Here is a 24,845-nt window from a genome sequence, read left to right as displayed (position 1 = left end):
GCACCCAGTCTCAAAACTGTCATCATTTTTTATTGTTAATATTATTACATGGAAAATTATGTTTTCTTATATTTCATTGTTTAAATTGATTATTAATACATTGAAAATTCTTTTTATATATTGTTGGCTTTAGTTTTTCTGAAAGATATCAATTTTATAAGTCATTCTTTAACTATTACTTATAAAAACCTAGTGCCCAAGTGCTGTGTAATATTTTTAAGTTTATGAATTCATTCAAAGGCAATTACTTAGCCAATTAATTATTTGCTTTTTTTTTGCTCAAAAATAAAAAAAAAAATCTTTATTCAAAGCCTGGAATGAAATTTTGTCTTTTATTTACACATCTGATGAGTTGGATAGACCTCATCAGTCAAATGACTTCCCTGGGTACTTGGCAGATTAAAGACATTATGTCACAAATAAGCTAACTCTTGTCAATATTTCCATCTGTGTTCTTTTTTTTTTTTTTTCTGGACACAAGCAAAAAGTTAGTATGGCTTAGTGTTTCCAATACTTTAATGTTTTCACTCTTTCACAACCTCCCTTGGCTCACTGACTTGACATTTGGTTTCTGTCAACAGAAATGATCACATGAAATATATCTCGGGAGGAAATGAGGAGGAAGAACTATTTGATCCAAAAACTATGCTCCAGATGGAGAGCCTTACCACCACTAGAGTAATTCATTGGCTTTGTTGAAGCTTCTCATGGAGGTGGACCAGAAGGGTTATGTTCATTCAGGTTTAATCCAGGGCCAAAGTCTGGTTCAAAATAACAACAGGCTTTCCCATCCACATATGGTTGACTAAGGGAGTTGGAACCCTAAAAAGTACAATAGACAGGAGCGGTGGATCATGCATCTCTGTTGTAGACTCTGGAGACCCACATGAAAGATATCATCAAGAAAGACTCCATATATGAGAACATCGAAGAGCCAGAGAAGTATGACTGATTTTAGAAACTGCAGAATGCTCGATCTATGCCCTGCTCTGTGTTACTTGCTAGAGTGGGTACACTCAATTTTAGAGGTATCATTTTAAACAGGAAAGAGGTTGAGATTTTGCAAGATAAAGTTAGATATGTTTGGAAAACAATGGTGCTTTATTAAAAGTACATGTGAGTATTAGTTTGTTTTAAAAAGTGAATTTAAATTTGGAAAGTAATGGAGAAAAATAGCCCTGACTCTAAGGCCTAATATTTCACGTATTCATTTATCTGAAGTAAAAGCAATTCTTCATGTCTAAAATAAAATAAATGCCTCAAATTGTTGTTTCAAGGATGTATTACTCTGATTTTAACCTCTCTAAACCTGGAAGGTATTTCGGAGTTAAAATGGATGACTTTTTCCCCTATGAAACACAAACTAATGGATTATCTTATAATTCAAGAAAATTTAGATTTGATAATGGAATTTAAATTTGATGACAGAAAAACATAATAGAACTTAAAATTTAATGTTGAAAAGTTAGCTAGAAGGCCATTAGAAAAACTTTTCTAGTGCTAATGGTTCATATACGAGCAACCTGAACTCCATCTCAATGAAGGGAATAAAATGAAACTCAACCTCCCCTGATCAGAACCATCAAACAAACCTCAAATTAGAATTTTAATTCAATCAATCAGAATAAAGTGTGTATGTATATGGGTGTGAATGTGTGTGGCTGTGGCTATATATGTGTGAGTGTGTGTGGATTTTCTGTAAAGATGTTATAATGGTTGCTGGGCAGTGGTGGCGCACGCCTTTAATCCCAGCATTTGGGAGGCAGAGCCAGGCGGATCTCTGTGAGTTCAAGGCCAGCCTGGGCTACAAAGTGGGTTCCAGGAAAGATGCAAAGCTACACAGAGACACCCTGTCTCAAAAACAAAACAAAACAAAACAAAACAACCAAAAACAGTAACAACAAAAAAACCCAAAAACAAACAAACAAAAAAAGATGTTATAACAGTTTCTCTCCTGCGCTGCCTCAGAAGATCCCATGTGAAAATGGGCTGGCATTCCAAAGTAGTGAACTGCTATATATGTAAATAAACCTTTAGGAGCTTAGGTAAGTACTGTAAGCTTTATCTTATAGGAAGAGTAGAACTGATCAGGGATAAATGAATTGTTGGTATATGAACTCTGAATAAATAGATATTCAGCTATGACTATAGCCTAGGTGACTGTGAGGTCACAAGAATGGAACCCTTAGAAAATTTTCATGAGAAACAGGACTATGCTATTTTGCAGGAAGATGGCTATAGATGTGTTTCAAAATGGTTAGAGATTTTAAATGTTTTGATCATAAAAAGGCACTGCACGTTTGATTACATAGATATGCTCACTGATATTTAAACATTATACAACGGATACATGTATTAAAATATCACTTGTTACCCATAAATGTGTATAGTTCTTTTTAAAAGTATCTGCTAAATAATTAAAACTCCAGGAAACTTAGATTGTCCTTTGCTTATTGAAGACCCAGCAGGGAAGATTTTGGCTTGTCACACAGATTCCTGAAAAGAAGGAAAACAGGAAGAACTCTCTGAGCCAGGAGCCACAGTATGGGAAAGAGAGGGAAAGAACAAGGGTAAGAGTCTTCAGCATACATTACGGAGGAACAATAGAGGCTGTCATTCAAGAATTTACCTTGTGTGTTTACTCTGCAATGATTATCCTCTAATGCCCCTTGGACTGCTAAAAGGGTTCCCATCAATAACCTTGCATTATTTTAGAGAATGAAACAAAGCACGTTTAGACATATTTGAGAGGTACAGCTGCCAAAGTCTAGTCCAGCTGGTTTAAATCCGGGCCATAGCATCAAACCAGCAATACTAAATGCTTTATTTTTCTTAGCTGCAAAACAAAAATAAAATATATGCATGCATTTCTCCATAGCATTACTTAGTGTATATAAACTCTTTTACTACTGCTAGGAGGCACATAGTAAAAATTAATCTCGGGATAAAAGGACACATGGAAAACCAGAGGAGCGGGTGGGTTTGAATTGAGTCATTAGAAACTGAATCAGAGACAAGGTTTAGAGGGACGTATCCTGACAAGTCTAAGTGTGTCTTTGCTCATCTTGAACATCTCCAGAAGGCTCATAAACTTTATCTGCACAAGTTGCCTGAAAAGAAGGCCAGAGGTGATTTATATTAAGATATCAATGGCAAATTTGCATTTTGGAAACCTAGAAGACTGCATGTTTGGGGATATTCTGATTGTATGCATTATGCACAATGTGAAGGATCTCAGTCATCAAACTCCTTAAAAATATTCTCTGTGAATAATTACATATAAAATATAGTTTGTCATAGCTAATAAAACTAGCCCATTTTTAAAGGGATTAAAATATGTATTCAGTCATCATTTTTATTTTCCAGGATTCACTAGTATGAAAACCACCCTCAATTTCACTATTATCAAGAAAAGACAATACATGACACTTGGCTATTTGCATTCTGACCTTAGCCTGTGTTGACTTGTGTAAATTGCTTTATGCATCAAGTAACCATTTTTTTCCATATTTAAATGAAAGTATTTATGTAAATCATCTATTAAAGTGCTTTTTGACTCTGCAATTATGTAATTTTTGAGCATCAATAGCCACTTGAGTTATTGCATTGCAATACAATTGCTGTTTATTACCCAAAAAGTGCATGTTTCCTATTATTCTTTATGGAAAACAGTTATTTAATAACCTACTTTCAACTCTTTGCAAGTTTTAACAAATAAATCACTTGTATAAATACTTGTAACTGAGAGTATAGTTCTTATTCTATTTTTAATTGTTTGATACTTTTATGCTTCAGTTTTATTTATTTGTAAGTTTCTCCACTCTAATTGTGAAAATTTTGATGAGAAGCTGAGTTATCCACCCTCTGGTTAGACTGACAAGTCCTGTCTAGTTTTGAGAAGCTTTGAATAAGGATCAACACTGTATAGAATTAAGAGTTATAACTGGTGGAGAGAGTGGGACAAGAAGCATGATCTACATAAGGCAAAGGAAGAGGAAGTATGGACCAAATGCATGGTCATGTTCTGAGACATAGCATTCAAGGATTACACTATGCAATGCACTGATTATTAAATGTTTATTTCCCTCCAACTTCTTAAGGATCTTATAATCACTGTCCTTTTTGATCTCATCTTCAAGTTTACTATCATTTTGACATATGTATAAAGAAACCCTTTAGAATAAGTAGCATAAAAACACATTATCCATTTACCTATTCAGAGTCAAGTTATCAAACTTATGTCTAACTCCAAGCCCTAGTAAGCTTGGGCCATTTGGGAGACTGGAGAAACAGAGTTGAGAAGGCATGTGATAAGTGGCTACACAGAGACTTCTAAACATACTACAAGCAGAAGGATTGGTAGATAAGGGGATTTACCTCAAGGAAGAGGGAGCTAATGCAGATGTCTTCAGAAAACTTCCTGTGCACTGGCTAATCAGAGTGCCTAAGAAAATGCATTCATTCAAAATGTAGGCACTCTGTCCTGAGATGCTCCGAATGAATTAATTCAGCTCAAAGCATTTGCTCACTATGTATATTATTTTGGGTTTATGATGCCAGATATTCCTTGTGCAGGATGTTGGCAAAGGAATTCTTCATATATTTACCTTATGATTTCTATCTGGGAGGCTTTGGCTGAAGCCTACATGAGCAGAATACTTGATTAACATCTTCAGTTAAAATCTAATCATGATTTCCATATCGATATACTCATCAAACCTAGGATCATTGATGTTAGGTAGTTGTCTTGGTTTGTGTTGATTCTATCTGGTCCTCAATTGTACCATGCGAAACAAAATTAAAAATATATAATCACAGTCTGCTTGATAGGCTGTTGACTATTGTGAGTTAAAAGCATGCTGTGCTGGCTGCAGAAACATGGCCACAGTGGTCTAATTTCCTCTAATCCACTAGGTGCCTGCTTAATTACAGCCTTCCATTCACTGGCTCTCTGGCTGTATTCCATCTCGGCTTGTTTTTTTTTTTTTTTTTTCATTCGGTTTATTGTCTATTTCTATTTCATTGAGCCACATAGAATACAAACTATGTCATTTTGTTCCTTGGCTTTCACCATTCTCTGTTGAGCCATTTCTATATTTTATTGCAGTGTGGAATTTAACTCTTCCCAGACACAGACATCTATAATAAAGTTTAGTCTTTAAAAGGTTTTGTCTTCTTTAGGTGTCAGAATAGTACAAGAAATGACTGAAGAACATAAGAATCATATCAGTTGTCAAATTGATAAGTAAGGTGGTAGATATAGAGGGATAAGAAGAGATGTTGAGAAAGGAGTCTCTTACAATGTAGTCATCAAAGGATCCTTGGAGTGATAAAGCTGTTGTGATATCTATTGCGGTCTTGGCCATATGCATGAATACATTTGTCAATACTCAGAACTATACAATTGAAATGGCTACCTTTCCCTGCTGGAACATTGTAAGATTGACATAAAAGTGTTCCCAAGCTAGGAATAAAAATAAATAGCAATAAAGGTGATAGTGTATAGTATGCGTTTTAATAAGCTTTAGCCAGAAAATGTTTTGTAACATGACTGGAAACCTGACCAGAAAACAATTTGTCAACTTAAAGTTTGTTGACTAGAAAAATCAATGGCTGTCATTTTTTTATTTTATTATTTCACCTTTCTGCCTATTAGCCAGTGGAGAAGCAATAATGCGTAAAAGAAGAAGTCAGGAAAAAAAAAACTAGATTTTTAAGTTATTTGAGTGCTATTAGAGAAAAGGAACAGAAATCAGGTCCTTTCATAATTCACTCATTCTACACAAGCAATTCTTTAATTATGATACCAGATTCATGATCTTCAAACACAATCGCCTCTCAACTTATTTATGTCAATTATAAAATCGGTTGTAAAAAGAAAATACTGTAATTTAAAAATACATTTAATCCATCCAGCCTATCAAGCACTGGAGTTTAGTGACACAATGTAGAGTATAATATTATTGCTTTATCTTTGTGGTCACATAGCTGACTGGGATCTATGCCACACTGTGGCTGACTGTCGTGTTGAGACACCCTATTCCAATAATACAGAAAAACCTCAAACTTCTGAAATAAAAATGTGGTTTCTTTCTACTGTGTATCATTGTCCCACTGTCATAAAGTTGAAAAATATTTTATGTTGAAGCATGGTAACTTGACAACTATCTATTTTGCTCACTTTTTGTTTTTGGCATGTAATGTAGGTTCTGTCCAGAAGAAGCATGCACTCACAATTATGATTTAGAAGACACTATTGTGCACTGAGATTTACTTGATATTTTAAGCCATAAATCAGGGCATATACATAACTCATATGAATTTATCCTTTCATTAATTCATACCTGTGATCTCAGAAAAAGTACCCAAAGACTAATAAACAAAGGAAAAAGGGGATTGGATTGGCTTGTAGACATTATTATATAATATATCAAAACCATGAATCTTTGCAGTGTTGCAATGACATGCAAGTGCTTCAGGATTCTATGCAGAGGGAGTACAGGGAAGAATAATTATATTAATGGGAAGGGTGTTGACACTAATTTTCATTATTTACTTATCTTGGAAAGTAAGGAGACCTGAGATGCTGCTTTCTATTCATTTCATGGACATTGAGTGACAGCTTAGCTGGGTTGGTAGGAACTGACATTCAATAAGAATGGGGACTTGCTGACAAGGCATTTTGGAGAAGAAGTACATCAACAGATTTTTAAATGTTTGAGAATATTCACTTTTCATGTGAATTTTCAACTGCATGACTGCATGTTCTAACTGTAGATGGGGTCAACTGTTACCTGGTAGCATAATCTAGCTAATAAGTAGCACAGCCCATGCCTATATTGAATGAGTTCTTTCTTGTGTATGATGAGAGATTATGCACTGGATCAGCATATCCTTTCCATAGCTCCAGCTGAACAGTTACTGGCTGTATTAGGTATTCAATACACAGTCAGGCAAAACTCTTAACACTGATATTGGAATTATATGATAAGAGACAAAGTAAAAGACAGTCATAGTAGGGTGGCCAACTTGCTTAGTGAAGTTAAAATATTCAACAATGAATTTAACTGATTTAGCTTCATTCGAATAAATTTTCCCTTTAAATTTGTATGCTTAGATTGTCTTTTGCCATTGTTAGGAGCAATATTTATGGCTAAAGTGAATGCCTTGTCTAATATTACGATGTTCCATTTATCACTGTTTCCAACCACACAACTGATTTTATAGGGACAGCAGTCATAGACACAGATACATCATTAATTGGATTAAGAGCATTAGCTCTGTATTCCACTACACAAAATTCTGTATATTGACAAAGTTTTTCAAGACTACCTAGGATTATCTAAGGTCATAGACATTCTTGTATAGTATATCAAAACAATGAATTTGTGCAGTGTTAAATGATTATCACAGAAACATAAAGGTATGAAACTTGTAACACCACCCTCCAGATTGTGATACAAGTTTTTTTTTTTTTTTTAACTTTATTTTATTTTGTGAAGGTAAGGAAACAAACTAACAGAAAGTTAGAATATTATCTTTGCTTCTATATATTAAGATGCATTAAGAAAACAACAACCCTATGTTTCAAGGCCTATGACCATTGGCTTTTGTAGACAGAAATGTCCTACATAATCTGCATATAAATGAGTATTTGAAAAACAGGTGATATTGTAGTGACATTAAAACTAATAATAAATTCAATTATAGGCAGACATACTCCAATTTTTTTGTATCTAATGGACAATAAAAGCTTATTATATTAAGTAAGCACCTTGATCTGGCTGAGGTTAAAGAAACCCTAAAAGATATGGAATAGATACAAAGAGATTATTCAGTAGGTAAAGACATATCTTCAGTTCTTGGGACCCACATGGTAGTAGAAAAGAACTGACCCCTAATCTTCACATGTGTGCTGTAGTATTCTCTTATGCATAATAAATGAATATAACTGAAAAAAATGTTAGAGTAAGAAAATCCTATCTTGAGCCAATGAGCTTTTAATAAATGAGGATGATAATGTTTATTCATACCCATACAATTATATTTATCTCTATCTCTATCTCTATCTCTATCTCTATCTATCTATCTATCTATCTATCTATCTATCTATCTATCTATCATCTATCTATCTATATCTTCTTACATGTTTTTCCTCTCTCCCCTTCGCTTATTGTTTTATATTCACAGACTTTTATTTATCACCTATTCCATAAGTTATACATTATGAAGAAGATGACAGCAGGAGGTACTTAGAAAAGCAATGATTGCCACCTTGGTGACAGATTTATGAGGCTTTGGGTTTGGCACTTTTTCAGATGCAGGTCATTTTAATTTTCATTTGTCAAAACAATGTTTATATTATGTTATGCTGGAACATTTTGTTATTGTTTAAAGTTTAAATGTGGGAGAAAAAAATCTAGTTCTGTGGCATGATCAGGAAATAGATACTCATTGGCACTTGTCACCCTTTGTGACATCAGCATATCTTACATCCATACACTGTGAATTTTCCATGCTGTGAATCCTGTCTCATCCAGATAGAAGTTCTTCATCCCATTTTCCCTGACAACAAAACAGAAGATAGGTCATCAAAGCTGTATGTGTCAGGCATATTGCTCAAGGATTCTGCTTGGAAGAGAGTGACATGAAGGGAGCTCTCAGAATCTCTCTATTGTGGCAGGATCTGCTGGAGCTGTATCAACTCTTAGAAACATCTATATCACAAACCCAGTGTCTCTGCTCAGCATCAGTTCTAGTGTTTCCTGGGAACTGTTCCTAGGTCTGGAGCTTCTGATCTCTGAGGACAAAAGAGGTCACATAATCATCAAAAGTTGTATTTCTGTCTAACCTGCTTAGGGTAGTGTAAATAGGTAGGGCCCCCCAAAACTCATGTGTTTGAATGCCTGGCTCTTAGGGAGTGGCACTATTAGGAGGTGTGGTCTTTTTGGAATAAAGTGTGACCTTGTCAAAGGAAGTGGACTCTGAGACTTCCTATGCTCAAGCTATGCCCAGTGTGGGACACAGTTCATTTCCCATTGCCTGTAAATCAAGATGTAAAATTCTCAATTCTTTCTCCAACACCATGTCTTCCTGTATGCTGTTTTGCTTTCCACCATGGTGATAATGGACTAAGCCTCTGAAACTGTAAGCCACCCCTAATTAAGTATTTTCCTCTATAAAAATTGCTGTGGTAATGGTGTCTCTTCATAGCAAGAGAAATTAGATTAAGTCACTGATAGACTTGTTAAAATAAGTTATTCTATTATTAGAAGTTACTATTAGAACAACTTATTCTAATAAGTTCTATAAGGTTATGCAAAATATATGCACATATATGTACAAGTCTAAACAGACACACGTTAGGATTTTTCTCCAAATGCAAATTCTAATACTCTAATGTATGAATCAAATCAAAAGAAAAATAATTTGGAGAAATACATGATTTGTGTAGACACACACCAAAATGCATGAATGTATATGTATTTGACATGAGTGAACATGTATATATGTGATATAAAACTAATTCAATTATTTATTCTCTTTTAACTCCTAATATATCAGTTTTCAAACTGTATTTCATTTTTATACTTATTTGTGAAATATTTTGTGATTACTTTATTATAACAAAATTGATTAGATTTTTAATATTATGCAATGATATTTTTAAGAGCAATACTATGGCACAATATCATTAAATTCATATATATTTTAAATGTGTGTGTGGGTGCCCATGAAGACCAGAAGAGGGCATCATGTCCCCTGCTGCTGGAGTTATAGGAAGGTGTGAGCTGCCTGATGTAAGTGCTGGGAATCAAACTTTGGTCCTCTGAAAGGGCATCAAATGCTCTTAACCACTGAGTCATCTGTACAGCCATATATACATGGAAATGCTCTTGTAAATATTTGAAATTCTTTGTTCTTATTATGACACATGGCCAACACAATTTGACTGAGTTTTGGAAGCAACTAAAATTATCTATTTAAGTAACTTTATTATGCCAGAGACAAGCTTTTCACATTATTGGTTAATTCCACCTAATAAACTTGCTTTCCAGGACACTGCTTTCCTCTGAATAGTTAAAGCCTTATTCATGGTAATTATTTTTAAATCTTTTATTTGTATCTTATGTATGAGTTAGGAATTAATAAGACATAATGTCTATAAATATTGACAACTTAGATCATCATCATGTTTCTTTTGTAATTTGAATAAAAAATGAGGAAGCGTTCTAACATGTCTGTCCAGTAATCTTTCTATCATTAAGTACATTCTTCAGGGCTTTCTTTTGGATTCTCATTCAAACTTTTAAAGAGGAAGAACTTGAAAGAGTGAAGCCAATTAATCTTGTCCTCTTGGTGTAGGTGCCAGAGCTCAGTTCTGATGTCCTTAGGGCCCACAGAACAAAGCAAAGTTAGAGGCTCCAGGGCTTCTGGGGGTTGTAAGGAGTATGGAAGTAAGCCAGCCATTTTCACTAGAGTTTATCTACGTACATTCCTCTTCACACCACAGACTGCATGGGATAGAAAAGAAATCCTCTAGTCTATTCACTGCTTGTTTAGCAGGCAACAAACTAATTCTCCTTCTTTCTACTCATGGACTTTAGTTGGTGGGGAAGGTGCACAGTATAAAGCCATTTGAGGACCGACGACATGTTTTGGCATTAAGCAGGAAGAATAATTTTAATTTGCGGCTTCATTCCAAATTGTAGAAACAAAAATAAATAAATAAAAAACTCCATTTTGTCAAACAAAAGGGTTTTAGATTCCATTTACATCAATATAGCAAAAATATATAGCAATAATAATTTAAAAACTTGTCTATATGCTCTTAAAGTGTCTGCTTCGTAAGCTTTGGCTTGCTTTTCAATATGGAATTTCCCTAGCCACTCCATTTATGAGAGTAGCTTCATTTAGTGGTGGCATTTTATGTGCCTACTCTACATTTGTAAACCCAGCCCTGCTCTTTAGGACCAGGAATGGACACAGTTTAATTCTGTTTATTATAGAAATCAAGGGCTTTTGGAAGGAGATGGTGAGCAGCTGTTTAATATTGTCTTTCTGTTAATATAGAGGTTCATTTCTCATGCTCTCTGAGGACAAGGCAATTCACGAGATTTCTAGAGGCTCTTTCTGCAGCGCTGCAGGTTGGTGCCAGTAGTCAGCCGAAGAGAAGCTTTGCTGCTAATTGGTGGGGCTGGCTGTTGCTAGCAGGTGTCAATTTAAGACCCATACTCCAGTAGGATTTCTGGGGATTCTACCTAGAACACTTCTCTAGTCAAAAGAGAAAATGAAAACATTGTTTTTGTTATACAGCTTCCCAGCAATATTTTCATCTTCTGTAGCTGGATTCAATATAAGTTTTTGGAATGAGGACAGGCAAGGATTATCTCTGCATTGCTTAGATGACTGTATTTAATCGTTAAGGAAATTAAATGTTTCTTTAAAAAAATAGTCTGGTTAAAATCACTGAGCCAATTTTAAGGTAAAATGATGGTTTTAGTCATTTCATTTGCAATAGTAACTGACTGAAATCATATTTACATAAAACAATCCCTTGAATATGGTGTCTGATACTTCCCACTGTGACATAAAGGGACCTATTGGATTTGGTGGGAAATCAAACTGGCATTTAGCCCTTATTAGTTTTTGATGAAGGGTCTTAGTACCTCATACAACTCAGCCAGGTGTTACTCTCTTTATATTACTGAGAGTGACCTTGAACTCCTGATATTTCTGCTTTCACCTCCTAAGTGCTAGGATTATAGTGTTGTTCACATCTTAAAATGGTTTAAAAAAACAATAACAAAAACAACCTAGAGTCAGATATCAGGGTGAATGCTGAAAGATCAGAGAAGCAGAACAGCCAGCCACTAGTTCTTATGTCTATGAAATCCTCAGCCTAAAGAGAGTGAGTTCCTGTTTTCTCAAACCTTATATACCTTTCTCTGCCCTGTCATATTAATTCATGGGATTAAAGAGGTGTGTGCTTCATGAGATCTCAAGTGCTGGGATTAAAGGTGTGTGCCACTACTGCCTGGCTCTGTTTCTAATCTAGGGGTTGCCTCTGTCCTCTGATCCTCAGGCAAGTTTATTAGGGTACATAATATATTACCACATTACAGGCATGTACTGAGATGCTTAGTTTCTCTATCTTAAGAGTGAGTGTGGCTATGTAGCCAGTATCTTAAATCTTAAAGCCTCTTTCCATTAGAATAGCAATATTATGAGTTAAAGAAGGCACTTTTGCTAGGCATGGTGGTACACATTTGCAATTCTAGTACTTGGGAAGCTAAGACAGTAGGATTGGCATGAGTTTTAGATCACCCTGGGCTAAACAGCAAAACCCTATCTCAAAGACAAAATAGAGCCTTAACAACCAAGACAAAGAACAGCACTAATCAGATATTTCTAATTCTTAAATAAAACATGAGTACATGGAATATTGAAATTCTTCACAGGACGACACTTGAAAATGATTAAATGAAGGAGCATTGTGCTATACCTAAATTTTGGACAACACATGCATTTAAAAAAATGCTGTGCACATGTTAGATTTCTGAAAACCTGTATCTTGAAGGCAGCATCTGCTCTCTGCATTAAAACTTGATAGTATAAGATTACTTTAGAGTACCTGTGTGTTTGTGTGTGTGTGTGTGTGTGTGTGTGTGTGTGTGTGTGTGTGTGTGCATTTCTAACTAACATGGTTTTGGAAATTCTAATTTATTCACTCATTGGTTTATTGCCCTATTTAAACACATAAATTCTGATATTTATTAGCAAAAAATATCTCATTTGGGAAAGGGATGGAAGACAGAGTATGGTTATGTAGCTTTTATTTGTCATGGCTAGCCTTTATTTCCCAATCTTCCTGTTGCAGCTTCCATCACGTTTGCATGACTTTATCAGGATAGAAAAGCTACTTTTGGGATTGAGTTTTATAAAATGTTGCAGAAGCAAATGCTTAAGAGTAAGACAGAATTTGGAGTGATAACTCAGTCAGCTGAGTTATATCTGCTGCATGGCTTGTCTTTGGTTTCTAGAACCTATGCAAAAGTAAAAACTGTACATCTATCTATCTATCTATCTATCTATCTATCTATCTATCTATCTATCTATCATCTCAACAAATAGCTTAAAATACTGATATTTGAGTATAATTATGTATTTGAGTATTAATTGTCATTTTTTTCTTGTAACCATGTTAGCCTTTTCAGGACTATGGCAAGGTACCTGGTAGAATAACTTAATGTGAAGATGGTTTAGTTCGGCTCCTAGTTTCAGAGATTTCTGTTCAGTATTTGGCTCCCTCCATGTTGGCCCTGAGGTGGGACAGAACATTATGGCTGTGGTAGCAGTTGTAGAGGCTCCCTGCTACACGGTGAACAGTAGAGAGGACGGAGAGTGAGGGACAAAGACAGGCAGAGACAGAGTGAGACAGAGACAGAGAGGGAGGGAGAGAGGAAGAAAGGGAGGGAGAGATCCCCTTAGAAAGATTTCTCCTTTTGTATTTTGATTCTATCCAGGCCTGCTGCCTATTGTATGGTGCAACCTATAATCAGGGCACAACTCTGCTCTTATAGAGACATCTTCATATACACCTACAGGTGTGCCTTACTAATTTAGGTGTTTCTCAATCCAATCAAATTGAAAGTTGTGATTTACTTCAACAGTAGCACTTTTTGAAATTGGATTCCAAGGCAACCCATTTCATTTTTCCTCTCAGATAACTTATTATCAAGTGGTTGATGGAATGAGACACTGGGAATTATTTGTAAAGAAAATTCTTTAAAACAAGTTAATAGTTGAATATGAACCTAATTTTTAATAGAAAAAATGTTTAAAATGAAATATTAGGAGCTGAGGTTTCTTGATACTTAGCATTCATGCATTCTCAAAATCTCAGGAGAAATATATTGGAACAGCAAGTGGAAGAAATTTAGGGGTGAGTATTGGGCATGGTCAGAGAGAACTGTCCTCTTTTTTTGTTTAAACCTTTTCAGCCCATTTGTTTGTGTGAACATCGAAGTTTGACTATAATGCCAGAAGACATATCCATCCAAGCAAATTGAGCAGGAAAAATGCATGAAACTCCCCCTGCCATTCTCTCTCTACTGCTTTAACCGATCTCGAGTTAGTAAGTAGGTCATCATACAGACATATACATGTAAGAATGAAGTCTTGAGGATGCACAAACCAATGTGCACTTTGAATAAAAACAAGTAAAATTTGACTTCAGCTTTCAGCCCCTGGTCACATTTGTTTTCTCTAAGGCAATTATATAGTTGTGTCCTCCTAATTGAAACATACCTTACTGGACAGAGGAGGAGAGCTTATTACACTCAGCAGGTAAGAAACTTAGAGATTCAAGAAGATCAGAAAGATGCAAGATTTAGCCACGAGGTTATTTAAGTAACAACTGCCTAAGAGAGGAGTCTTTCTGCTGGCAGAGCTACCTGTATGTTGTTCAGGATAATTCAAGGATGCAACTTCTGTTAATAATCCCTCATTCTGGGAATTTGTGTGTGTGTGTGTGTGTGTGTGTGTGTGTGTGTGTGTGTGTGATATCTTCCAGACATTCATGTTCCTCTAACAGCATCACAGTTATGCTCCTCTAAGGAATCCCAACATGCCACTGGTTCACCAAACTAGACTTGGATAGAACCATTTCTCTGGCCTGTCAGTGGTGCCACATTTGGGGTAAAACAATGTTTATTCATGTCTCACCAGGAAAAGTCACAGAACAAATAAAATGACATATTAGCTGTATCTGTTGTGAAGTTGAAGCCTTATGCCGTCCGTGAAACATTAACGCATGGCTACACTAACAATGAATGAACTAAGATGAGATAACAAACCCGCCAGCAAGCCACAGCCAAAAAAATGTTTTGTAGTCACAATGGTAGCTCAGGGGAGCCAAAGCGCTTGCCATGAAAATGTGAGGATAGGAGGTTGGAGTGCCAGAACCCACACTAAAAAAAATCAAAAACAAAAACAAAAAAAGTGACAGGTGTGATGACCACTTATAATTTTATAATTTCAGCACACAGAAGTTCAGCTGGAGGGACCTGGGGCAAGTTGACTAGCTAAAGTAAAACTGGCAAATGGCAGGTTCAGCAAAATTTACTCAGTAAGTAAATTGGAGGGTGACTGTAGAAGTTATCCAATGTCATCTTTATGACTCCACATGGGCAGCCGTGTGTATATGTATGAATCTGTCTCTGCACACACTTGTGCCCCCATACATGCAAACATGCATACTTATATTCATGCACAGTATACACACACACACACAAATGTATTTACTTTTATCTTTAGGGGAATGGTATAATGGTTTAATTACATGGGAGCACTGTTAAGGTTTTCAAGGACATGTTATGCCTATATGGATTTAAAACGAGGTTTCTCATAGGAGCATGTGGTTATGCTTTTGAGAAGGAAGGGAATTAAATTTATATAATACAGCAACAAGTAGGTAGTCTGAAACTAAGTGGAGATAAAAATCCAGTGACCTGAAATACTTTAAAATATAGTACAGCTGTTGTCTCCAAAAGCTTTATATTCTTCTGTATGTGTACACGGATATCACACACCACTCACACCAGGAGCTTGTAGGTAGGTAGGTAGGATAACTCTTCTCACGTTCTAAATGAAGAAATTGCTGTCTTCCTCAGCTGTGTTACTTTGCACCTGTAATTTAGCTTAGGCAAAAAGCATCTCCTGAAACATTCACACTCTATGTCCTTGAGCTGATACAAGGGAATATATTTTAAAATAGATGAAATGTTATACATGAACATTATCCAACTGCAGTCCTGTCTTCTATTTAAAAAATCATGTATGTGACTATCATAAATTGCTTTTACATATGTGTCTGACCATCTGTTATGGCTGTATCAAGAAGCAAAAGACACGGAAATGGTAACAGACAATAATTCTGCTTTAATGAGATTTCAGTCTAATTATATGTGCTCTAAAATTTCAAATAGTACTTGGGGTCAAAAGCCAACTTTTTTGTATGCTTAGTTGAACTGAACTTCTAAATTTGCTTTTCAGTGGTGGAAAGATTGCTCTAGAGAAGTAATTTGCTTGGCCTGGTCAAGCATTACTCATTTTTTTCTTATACTCTAATCTGTTAAATCTGATTTGCATGCACCTTTATATCAGCTCACGAGCATGGCAACCATTGTTGGAAAAAAATTATTTTTCTAAGTTAGAGAATGTATATTTTGAATTATATTCTCCTTTCTAGGAGTGTTTATTTACCTAAAGATACGCTTATGAGATGATATGAACATTGACTATAAAAAGTAAAGTTTCTATTTTATAAACCTGTTTTATAATGACTTCTCTATTTGTCCTAATACACATGTGACTAATCCCTTCTTATGAAAATTTTATCCATCTCATTTAATGGTAAAAGAAAATGACTGAGATGTTTAACAACTGGCTGACTACCCAAATTAATTCTTCACCTGACATCTTTTGTTTATTGTTTAAATTCTTAAAAATTAATTATGTTTATGTGTAATATACATGCATATGTACATATATAATATAAAGACACATGCATGTGTGTATATGTACATGTGGATGCCTGTGGTTAACAACTGTTGTTTTCCTGGATCCCTCTCCATTTTGTTTTTTGAGACAGGATTTCTTTCTGGACCTGGAGCTCACAGACTGGTTAACCCACTGTCAATCAAGCTTCAGTATCCACTTGTCTCAGGCCCCCTCAGCACTAGGGTTACAGATGTGCAATATGACTCCCAGCTTGTAGATGGGTGCTGGGGACCAGAGTGTATGTCCTTACGCTTACCTGGCAGACATTTTACCACTGAACCATTTTTCCAGCACTGAGAACTTTTGTCTGAACACATTATTCATCATGTGCCATGACTACTTCCAATCTCACGATTAGAAAAGTAAAATGAATAACGTTGAAACAGCTGGATTTTGTTTACCCGACATTAACAACAAATTCAAGCAGCAGTGGAGCTTGAACTGGAGCTAGGAGGAGAAAACCAGAACCAAGAGAAACTGTTCTGAGACAGTGTGTGGCCCCTTTCTGTTCTCCAGCTCCTGTTCTTGCCTATCTGAATCATCAGATTTTTCCCTCTAATTTTATTTACTTACACTTGGAAAGAAACAAAACAAATGAGAATATAAAAACTGCTTGTCTATCATGTGTAAAGTCTTGGGGTTCTATCTCTATGGCCACTATGGCCACAGGAAAACATAAAGCATAAACCCTTTTATGCCAGACTGATCGTCTCAAATAACTGACAGGTTAAAGGGGCATTTTTCAACTTTGTTCTGATTCTTAAATGTTGCAAAGATAGTTCTGTTTCATGCTAACAGCTCTCCATAACAAAATCTAAAAATTCAAAATTTGTTTAGAAATAATAGCTACATTTTCTGAACTGGAATCTTAGTGACACCTGTGTGCCACTGTGAAAGTCTCCTTAGTGTCTGGCTTAACAGAAGGAGACTGGAGTCTCCCAGACGCTCCTGCGCTCACATTACTGTAATAGCACACAACCTAGATTCTGCAAACACTGTACACTTGTGAGGTACTGAGAGTAAAGGCCAATAGCAGTTGGGTATTATTTTGAAAACAGTTTTGCCCTCATGAACCCTTACAGGATTGTGGAAACAGTCCCAAGCATCCATAACCACATTTGAGAATTTTTGTTCCAGGCAGCTAGACACTGGACTTGCCCAGCCATCCTTCAAGATCAGGGAGAGCAGACACAGTGTTTTGCCTAAAGACTGGTGTCACATTCATGCTTCTTCCAAGTTTGCCTTCTGAGAGCAGCAGGAGCCATGCCCTGTCTTTGAGCTGAGAAGGGTTCTTCAGATAGATATCCTTGCTCAAGGACATCTAAGAGCTTTAAACTATTTGAAGTATTTAAGCTGAATGTGGAAAACAGCCATCAAATTTGGTGATAGATCAGTTACATTGCTATTAAGCCTGGAAGGAGGGGACTGGACCTGCCTGTACTGAATACACCAGGTTTAAATGAATCCCCAGGGGAGTCTTGGTCCTGGAGGAGATGGGAATGGAGGGGAGGTGCTGGGGGGAAGGTGTGGGTGGGGGTGGGAGTGGGTAGGACAGGGGAACCCATGGCTCATGTGTAAAATTAAAACACAAATATAATAAATAAAAAAAGGAAAAGAAAAAGAATTAATGCACCCATTGTGTGAAAAATATCTCTGGCTGAATTCAACCATTCGAGAGAATCTCCAAAAAATAATTGAACATCTCCCTCTTCTCTGTGCATTCTGTGGAGATTATAGAAAAAAAAAATACTCACAGAAACAACAAGAGCAATAACCTCATCAGTCATTAAGAACAGATTTCCTCCCCACAGTAAGCTAAAGGAGTTCCCCAGAACAGAAACCCAAAGGGGAGAAAAGAGAAAACTTTGGCCCCAGGCAGCAGATCTGTAAGTAAGCATAGATCTTCTGAATTCCAAGGTCAGAATCAGCATGGAGGAGAAATGAGTATGGACCAGGAGCAATCAGTACACTGATTCATTAAGCAGTTGCCTGGGAGCTGCCTCTTTCTTTCTCTAGTAAACAAATAGTCTGACAGCAAGGATTTTTTTTTTTTACCTCTAGGCTCAAGGCAGAGTTATTCCAAAAAGGGTTTATAACTGGCCTTGGGGGTGAGGGCCTTGTTTTAGCAAAATGAAGCACAGTAGGATTTGTGATAAATAGGTTTGTACAATGGATATTGGGGGAAAAATTCAGACACACACACACAACTCTCTCTCTCTCTCTCTCTCTCTCTTTCTACATATATATATATATATATATATATATATATATATATACTATTTTTAATTTGTCATATGCTATTGGAAAAAGGTCAGACTTCAGATGGTTGTCTGCTAGTCCTTTATCCACACAGCCTATTTACATGACTGTCACTAGTCACTTTCCATCAGCCTCAAATCACCATTCCAAGATATGGCCCATTAAAGGGCCAAATATATCTAGCTTTATGATTGATGATATCTATATCTGGCCTTGCACTGAAGGATACAGACAAGAGCCATATGAGCCAGATATACTAAATAACGTAAAAGTTCCCAAAAATATAAATCTACTTCATGTGTGGTGGGTACAATGCGCAAATAAAATCTGTGGCATATAATCATAAAAGCTGGGGGTCGGAGCTATCTCAATGCCTTTAATGAAGAGTTAGGTAAGAATCATGCTTTTTTCTATATGCTTTGTTAGAGAAGGTATTCTGGCCCTACAAGTATCAGGGTGAGTCTTCCCTTATGACCTTCAATGTCTGATTCCACTGTTAACAGACAGTTAATGTTTGTTCACTGCTTAGCTTTTCCTAGCTTCATCAGTTTGTGGGGATGCTGCTTTATGAAAGAGATGGGTGGAATCTATGGGTTATTATGTTTTGATCTATTGATAAACTTTTTTTGATTTTCAAAGGTTTAGGAGGAGAGATAATAGGAAAATGTTCATTATTTCTATGGTTATAGTTAACAAATAATTTTGTAGCATGCTAAATGGAATCGAAGATGCTAATGACTCTAAACATTTTTTTATATATCACTAAGAAAAATTATTATGTTGTCAATGGTTCGATGATTCAGTTCCTTATTTTTATTAATTCTCATAGCATAATCATTGAAATAACTCTTATTTCTACATTAGGCTTTTCATTGCTGTACATAAAATAAAAGCTGGTTGAAAACTGATTTTTTAAATTTGTATGTGTGTATGTGTGTGTGAGTGTATGTATGATGTACGTTTGTATGTATGTTCATGAGTGTGTGTCCATATATAGTGCATGTGTCAATGTCTGAGGACAAGCTTGTGTGTCTGTTCTTATCTGCTGCCCTATTCAAGGCAGTCACTCTTCTTTACTACTGCGTAAGCTGGGATAGCTGTCCCATGAGCTTCTAGAGATTCTCCTGGATCCATGGCTGGTGGAGCAGTGGTGTTGGAGGTGTATGTACTTTGCCTGGCTCTTACATAGATTATGGGGATTCGAAATTTGACCTCATGCTTGTGCAGCTCTCAATCTGACTGACATGTCTGAATCCTTTTAGACTTGGTGCCCTGGGTCACTGTGCCTTTCTGCATTCTTTCCTGCTCTGTGCCCTGCATGATAATAATATGGCATTTCAAACAAGAATGCTCTTTTATTATTTATTATTATACATTTTCTCTCATGTAGCAGATGCTCTACCTGCCGTTTTTTAAACAAATATTTTTATCAGTTTTTTAAAACACTATGAGTCTGTGTGTATGTGTGTGTGTGTGTGTGTGTGTATGTGTGTGTGTGTGTGAGAGAGAGAGAGAGAGAGAGAGAGAGAGAGAGAGAGACAGAGACAGAGACAGAGACAGAGAGACAGACAGTAGGTGCACTTAGGTGTCGGTATCTAAGGAGGCCAGGAACATCAGATTTCCCTGGAGCAGGAGTTACAGGTGGTTGTGAGCCACCTGAGGTGGACACTGGGAATCAAACTTGGGCCCTCTGCAAGAGCAGCAAGCATTCTTTACAACTGAGCCAGCTCTACTGTAACCCTTCCTTCAAATTCTAATATGGGTGCACTTAGTATCTTTAGAAGACAGACAGAAATTGGAATTAATCATTCTTTCTCGAACAGTCATGGATGGTTTATTAATTGAACTGTACAGAAGGACAGTTTTCTGCTGTGCCATTGGAACAAAAAACCCAACACACAGGCACAGAGAGTGACAATTGTACTGAAGCCAGTCACAAGCAAGTTATACAGCTCCACTGACTACAGGAAAAATCAGATATCAGAGGTGGTTGGATGTAAGAAAACAATGCACGTGTGTGTGTGTGTGTGTGTGTGTGTGTGTGTGTGTGTGTGTGTGTGTGTTTGTCAGTGTGACAGTATCTAGGAGCATTAATCCTTTTGCGTGTATTATCTACATACAAATACTATGATTTTTTACTATGATTTTTACTCTAGTATGATTGTTACTCTAAAAGGACAATTTTGTGTTCTCAGCAACTAACATATGCATAAAACTAACTTTTCCTGTTGTGGGAATTTTGTATTTTGAAGACTCCTTTCCTGGGGAAATTTTACTACAGACTGATAATGTGGTTGATGCGTGTTTTTTCTTTTCTTTTTATTTGCCAGCTGTCTAAAATATATTGTTTCTTTCTTACCAGTTTACAGCATGTTCCCTATGATCCCCTGGACAGAATTTGAGACATTTCTCTTGTCCACAGTCCTATTCGGTCCGTAGGAAATAACCAGAATCCCTTATTCCTGTTCAGCTTGACTCATCACAGCATCTGCACTCATTTCTTAGTCCAACACAGCCAGTGGTCTGGATGGTTCCTGCCTGTGTTTGCAGATTAGAAGTGTAACTTCCCAGACTCATCTTCTCAACTCAAGAAACATGCTGTCACAAAGCTGGGAAAGCTGAGCTGATAGCATAGTAATGTAATTGTTTAAAATTTGATTTAAAAAAATTGCTTAAATTGGCAACACTTGTGGATTGAGACTCACGATACATATAGAATGTGAAAAAAAGCTTGGATGCATTTTTTAAACCTTTGTACAAATTGAAAGAAAATATGGCTAATAGGAAAAGATGCATTGAAATATTTATCTTTGGACATGTATTTTGATTAATCTTTTACCAATATCTTAGTGAAGAATAAAATTACTTATATTTATAATGATGACTACTCAAATTTAGATCCTAGTTGTGAAGGATGCAACTGACCTATCTTTTTTTCTCATCATTATGCTCCACTTTTTCTGATCATCTGCAGCTTTATTCATTTCTTTATCCTGAGTCATAATCATTGTTTTGCCTCCCTTTTCCCATAGACATCTCACTTTTCACAATGAAGAATAAATTAGTTAAGTTAAACTTCATTTAGAAAGGTTTTGTGGTTTTGTGAGTTAGGTATCTCTCTCTTTGTGTGTGTGTGTGTGTGTGTGTGTGTGTGTGTGTGTGTGTGTGTGTGTTCACATGTAAGGTTGTTTACTGGCTGGCTTTGTGTGTCAACTTGACACAAGCTAGAGTCATCAGAGAGGAAGGAGCCTCAGCTGAGGAAAAGTCTCCATGAGATCCAGCCGTAAGGCATTTTCTCAATTGGTGACAATGAATGGGGCCCAGCCCACTGTGGGTGGTGTCATCTCTGGCCCTGTGGTTCTGGATTCTGTAAGAAAGCAGTCTGTGCAAGCCAGGGGAAGCAAGCCAGGAAGTGGCATCATCCCCCCCCCCCCCCCCCCCGCCTCTGCATCAGCTCCTGCCTCTGGGATCCTGCCCTGTTTGAGTTCCTGTTGATTCCCTTCATGATGAACAGCAATGTGGAAGTGTAACTCAAATAAAACCTTTCCTCCCCATCTTGCATTTTGGTCATGGTGTTTCGCTCAGCAACAGAAACCCTACATTAGGGTTTCTGTCTTAGTAGACAGTTGTCATTTGTTGTCCCATGTCTACCTTTCATTTTAAAAAGAGACTTTCTGACACTCCATAAGTGAGCTAGATTGACTGACTATGAGCCTCATGGACCTGCTTATGTTATCACTCAATTCCTGGGATTACCAATCTGCATTTCCACCCCTTTAGTATGTTGGTTCTATGGACAGAATCAGGTTCTCATGTTTATAAAGCAAGTACTTTACTAACAACAATATGTATACAACTGTAGACATTTCTTCATTTAAAATTTTTAATCTTAATATGAATACATTGCATTTTTATCGTATCCACATGCCTTTTCCGCCTCCAATTTATGCCTTCCCCCCAACACATCCACCTTCCAGCTGCATGTCTTCTTTTAAAAGAAATCTCATACCCCACTGAGTCCAATTAGTGATGCCCATATGCACATCTACTGGATTATGGACAGTATACCAACCAGTGGCCACACTCCTAAAGAAAACACAATTATGCCTGATTCAACAAATATCACCTGCCAATAGCTCCTCAGCCAGAGGTGATGGAGCTTTGTGAATACCTTTTCCACTAGATTAGACACAGAGGTCAGACAGTGGTGGCACACACCCTAGATCCTAGCACTTGAGATCTCATGCCTTTGCTTGGGAAGAACACAGGCCTTTAATCCCAGGAAGTGATGGCAGGAAGCAGAAAGGTATATAAGGTGTGAGGACCAGGAACTAGAGCCTTTTTAGCAGCAGTTCAACTGAAACTCTCAGGGGTGAGGACTCAGAGGCTTTCAGTCTGAGGAAACAGGGTCAGCTGAAGAGTTGGCGAGGTGAGATTGGCTGTGGTTTTTTCTGCCTCTCTGATCTTTCATCTTTAACTCCAATATCTGGCTCTAGATTTTTTTAAATTAATAAGATGGTTTAGCAAGTCATGTTACACCCATTCTTCATGTATGAGTCTGGAGTAGGTAATCAGTGTCTGAGTTTCATGAGTGCGATGACCATCCTATGTCCCAAAGACAACATTTTATGGCTATTTTCCAAGTCTGAAGCTTTTACATTGTTTTTATCCACTGCCCAGCATATGCCCCAAGTTTAGGGACAAGGGGATAATGGAAGGGTGATAAAGATGTCCTTATAGTTATATATTCTCAGCACTTTGATCAGTAGGTATTTCCTTTTAATAGAAGATAACTGGGAATTTGAACTAATTATTATTATTTTTTTCAGTTCCTATTTCAAATATAAGACTGAAAGAAAAAAGAGAGGTCAACATATATTTATTGAGATAATTTGAAATGATATAATCTTGTTAGGACTTACTTGTATCTAAGTTTTCAACAGATAGAAGGAATACAACCATATCTTTTGTATTAAACATTGATCAGGCCTCTCATAAATCAAACCTAAATTCATCCTACAACCTCTGAACAAGAATAACTTTAGCAGTCAGTTTTAACCGAGGCTTACAATGAATGACCAGCTATCCTGCTGATACTTTCAAGCATCGACTGTGATGTGGCTTTTCATGTTATCTGGATTTTTTTTTTTTCAATCAGGATGTATCTCCTTTTCTTCTTGAGATGTTTTCACTTTTAACATCAGTTCTGTAAGACAAATCAGAGAAGGTTCATTCACATTAGTGACAGTTTCCTAAACTCAGTGTAGAGTAGATAGCAAATATTTAAGTGATTCTTTGCGTAGTATCACATTTACTCAGTCATTCTGTGCTGAGTTAAGCTGTTGTTGTGTTTGTTTTGTTTACACAACCAGGTCTGTTGCAAGTTAGGCAGGTGCTCTGGCACTGAGAGCTCCATCCTGAGAGTCTCTTGTTTGTTTCTTTCTGATTTTTATTGCGTTAGATGTTTTTCAAGAGATATTTAAAGAGGCAGATTTGAGAGTTTAGAGACACACTTTTAGAATTTTTAAAGCACCAGAAATCTTATTTGAGTGATTCTTATGTTTATATGAAACTTATAAATGTAAATAAGAATTTTAGCTATTAGGAACTGTGAGAAATTTGTAGCTATGTTTTTACCATAGATGCTGTATGGCCCTAATGATTGGCTTCTATTTTCTGAAATTGCTGAACCTTATTTTATTATCATTATTATTATTATTTTTTAGGTATTCTCATGTCCCTGAGGGTCCTTGCTATATACCCTTTTTACCAAGGAGCCTTTTCATTCTGTGAACAGGCTTCCTACCCCTCACTCTTACCTGATCTCTTCCTCCTTGTCACTGTCCTTCACAATTTACATCAAAAGTGACACACATTATTCACATTGATTCATATCAGGGCAAGTATTTATTTGATATGTCTTCAGGAGTACCAAAAACCTGTTGCTATATTTAAACAATTAAGTTTTAATTTTCACTTTGAAAAGCTGGTAGAAACTTATTTGCTACAGCAGCATGTCTCAA

The sequence above is a fragment of the Onychomys torridus genome, chromosome 10, assembly GCF_903995425.1.
Source record: "Onychomys torridus chromosome 10, mOncTor1.1, whole genome shotgun sequence".
Lineage (NCBI taxonomy): Eukaryota > Metazoa > Chordata > Mammalia > Rodentia > Cricetidae > Onychomys > Onychomys torridus.
The sequence above is the reverse complement of the archived record's forward strand: the minus strand, read 5'-3'. Positions refer to the sequence as shown.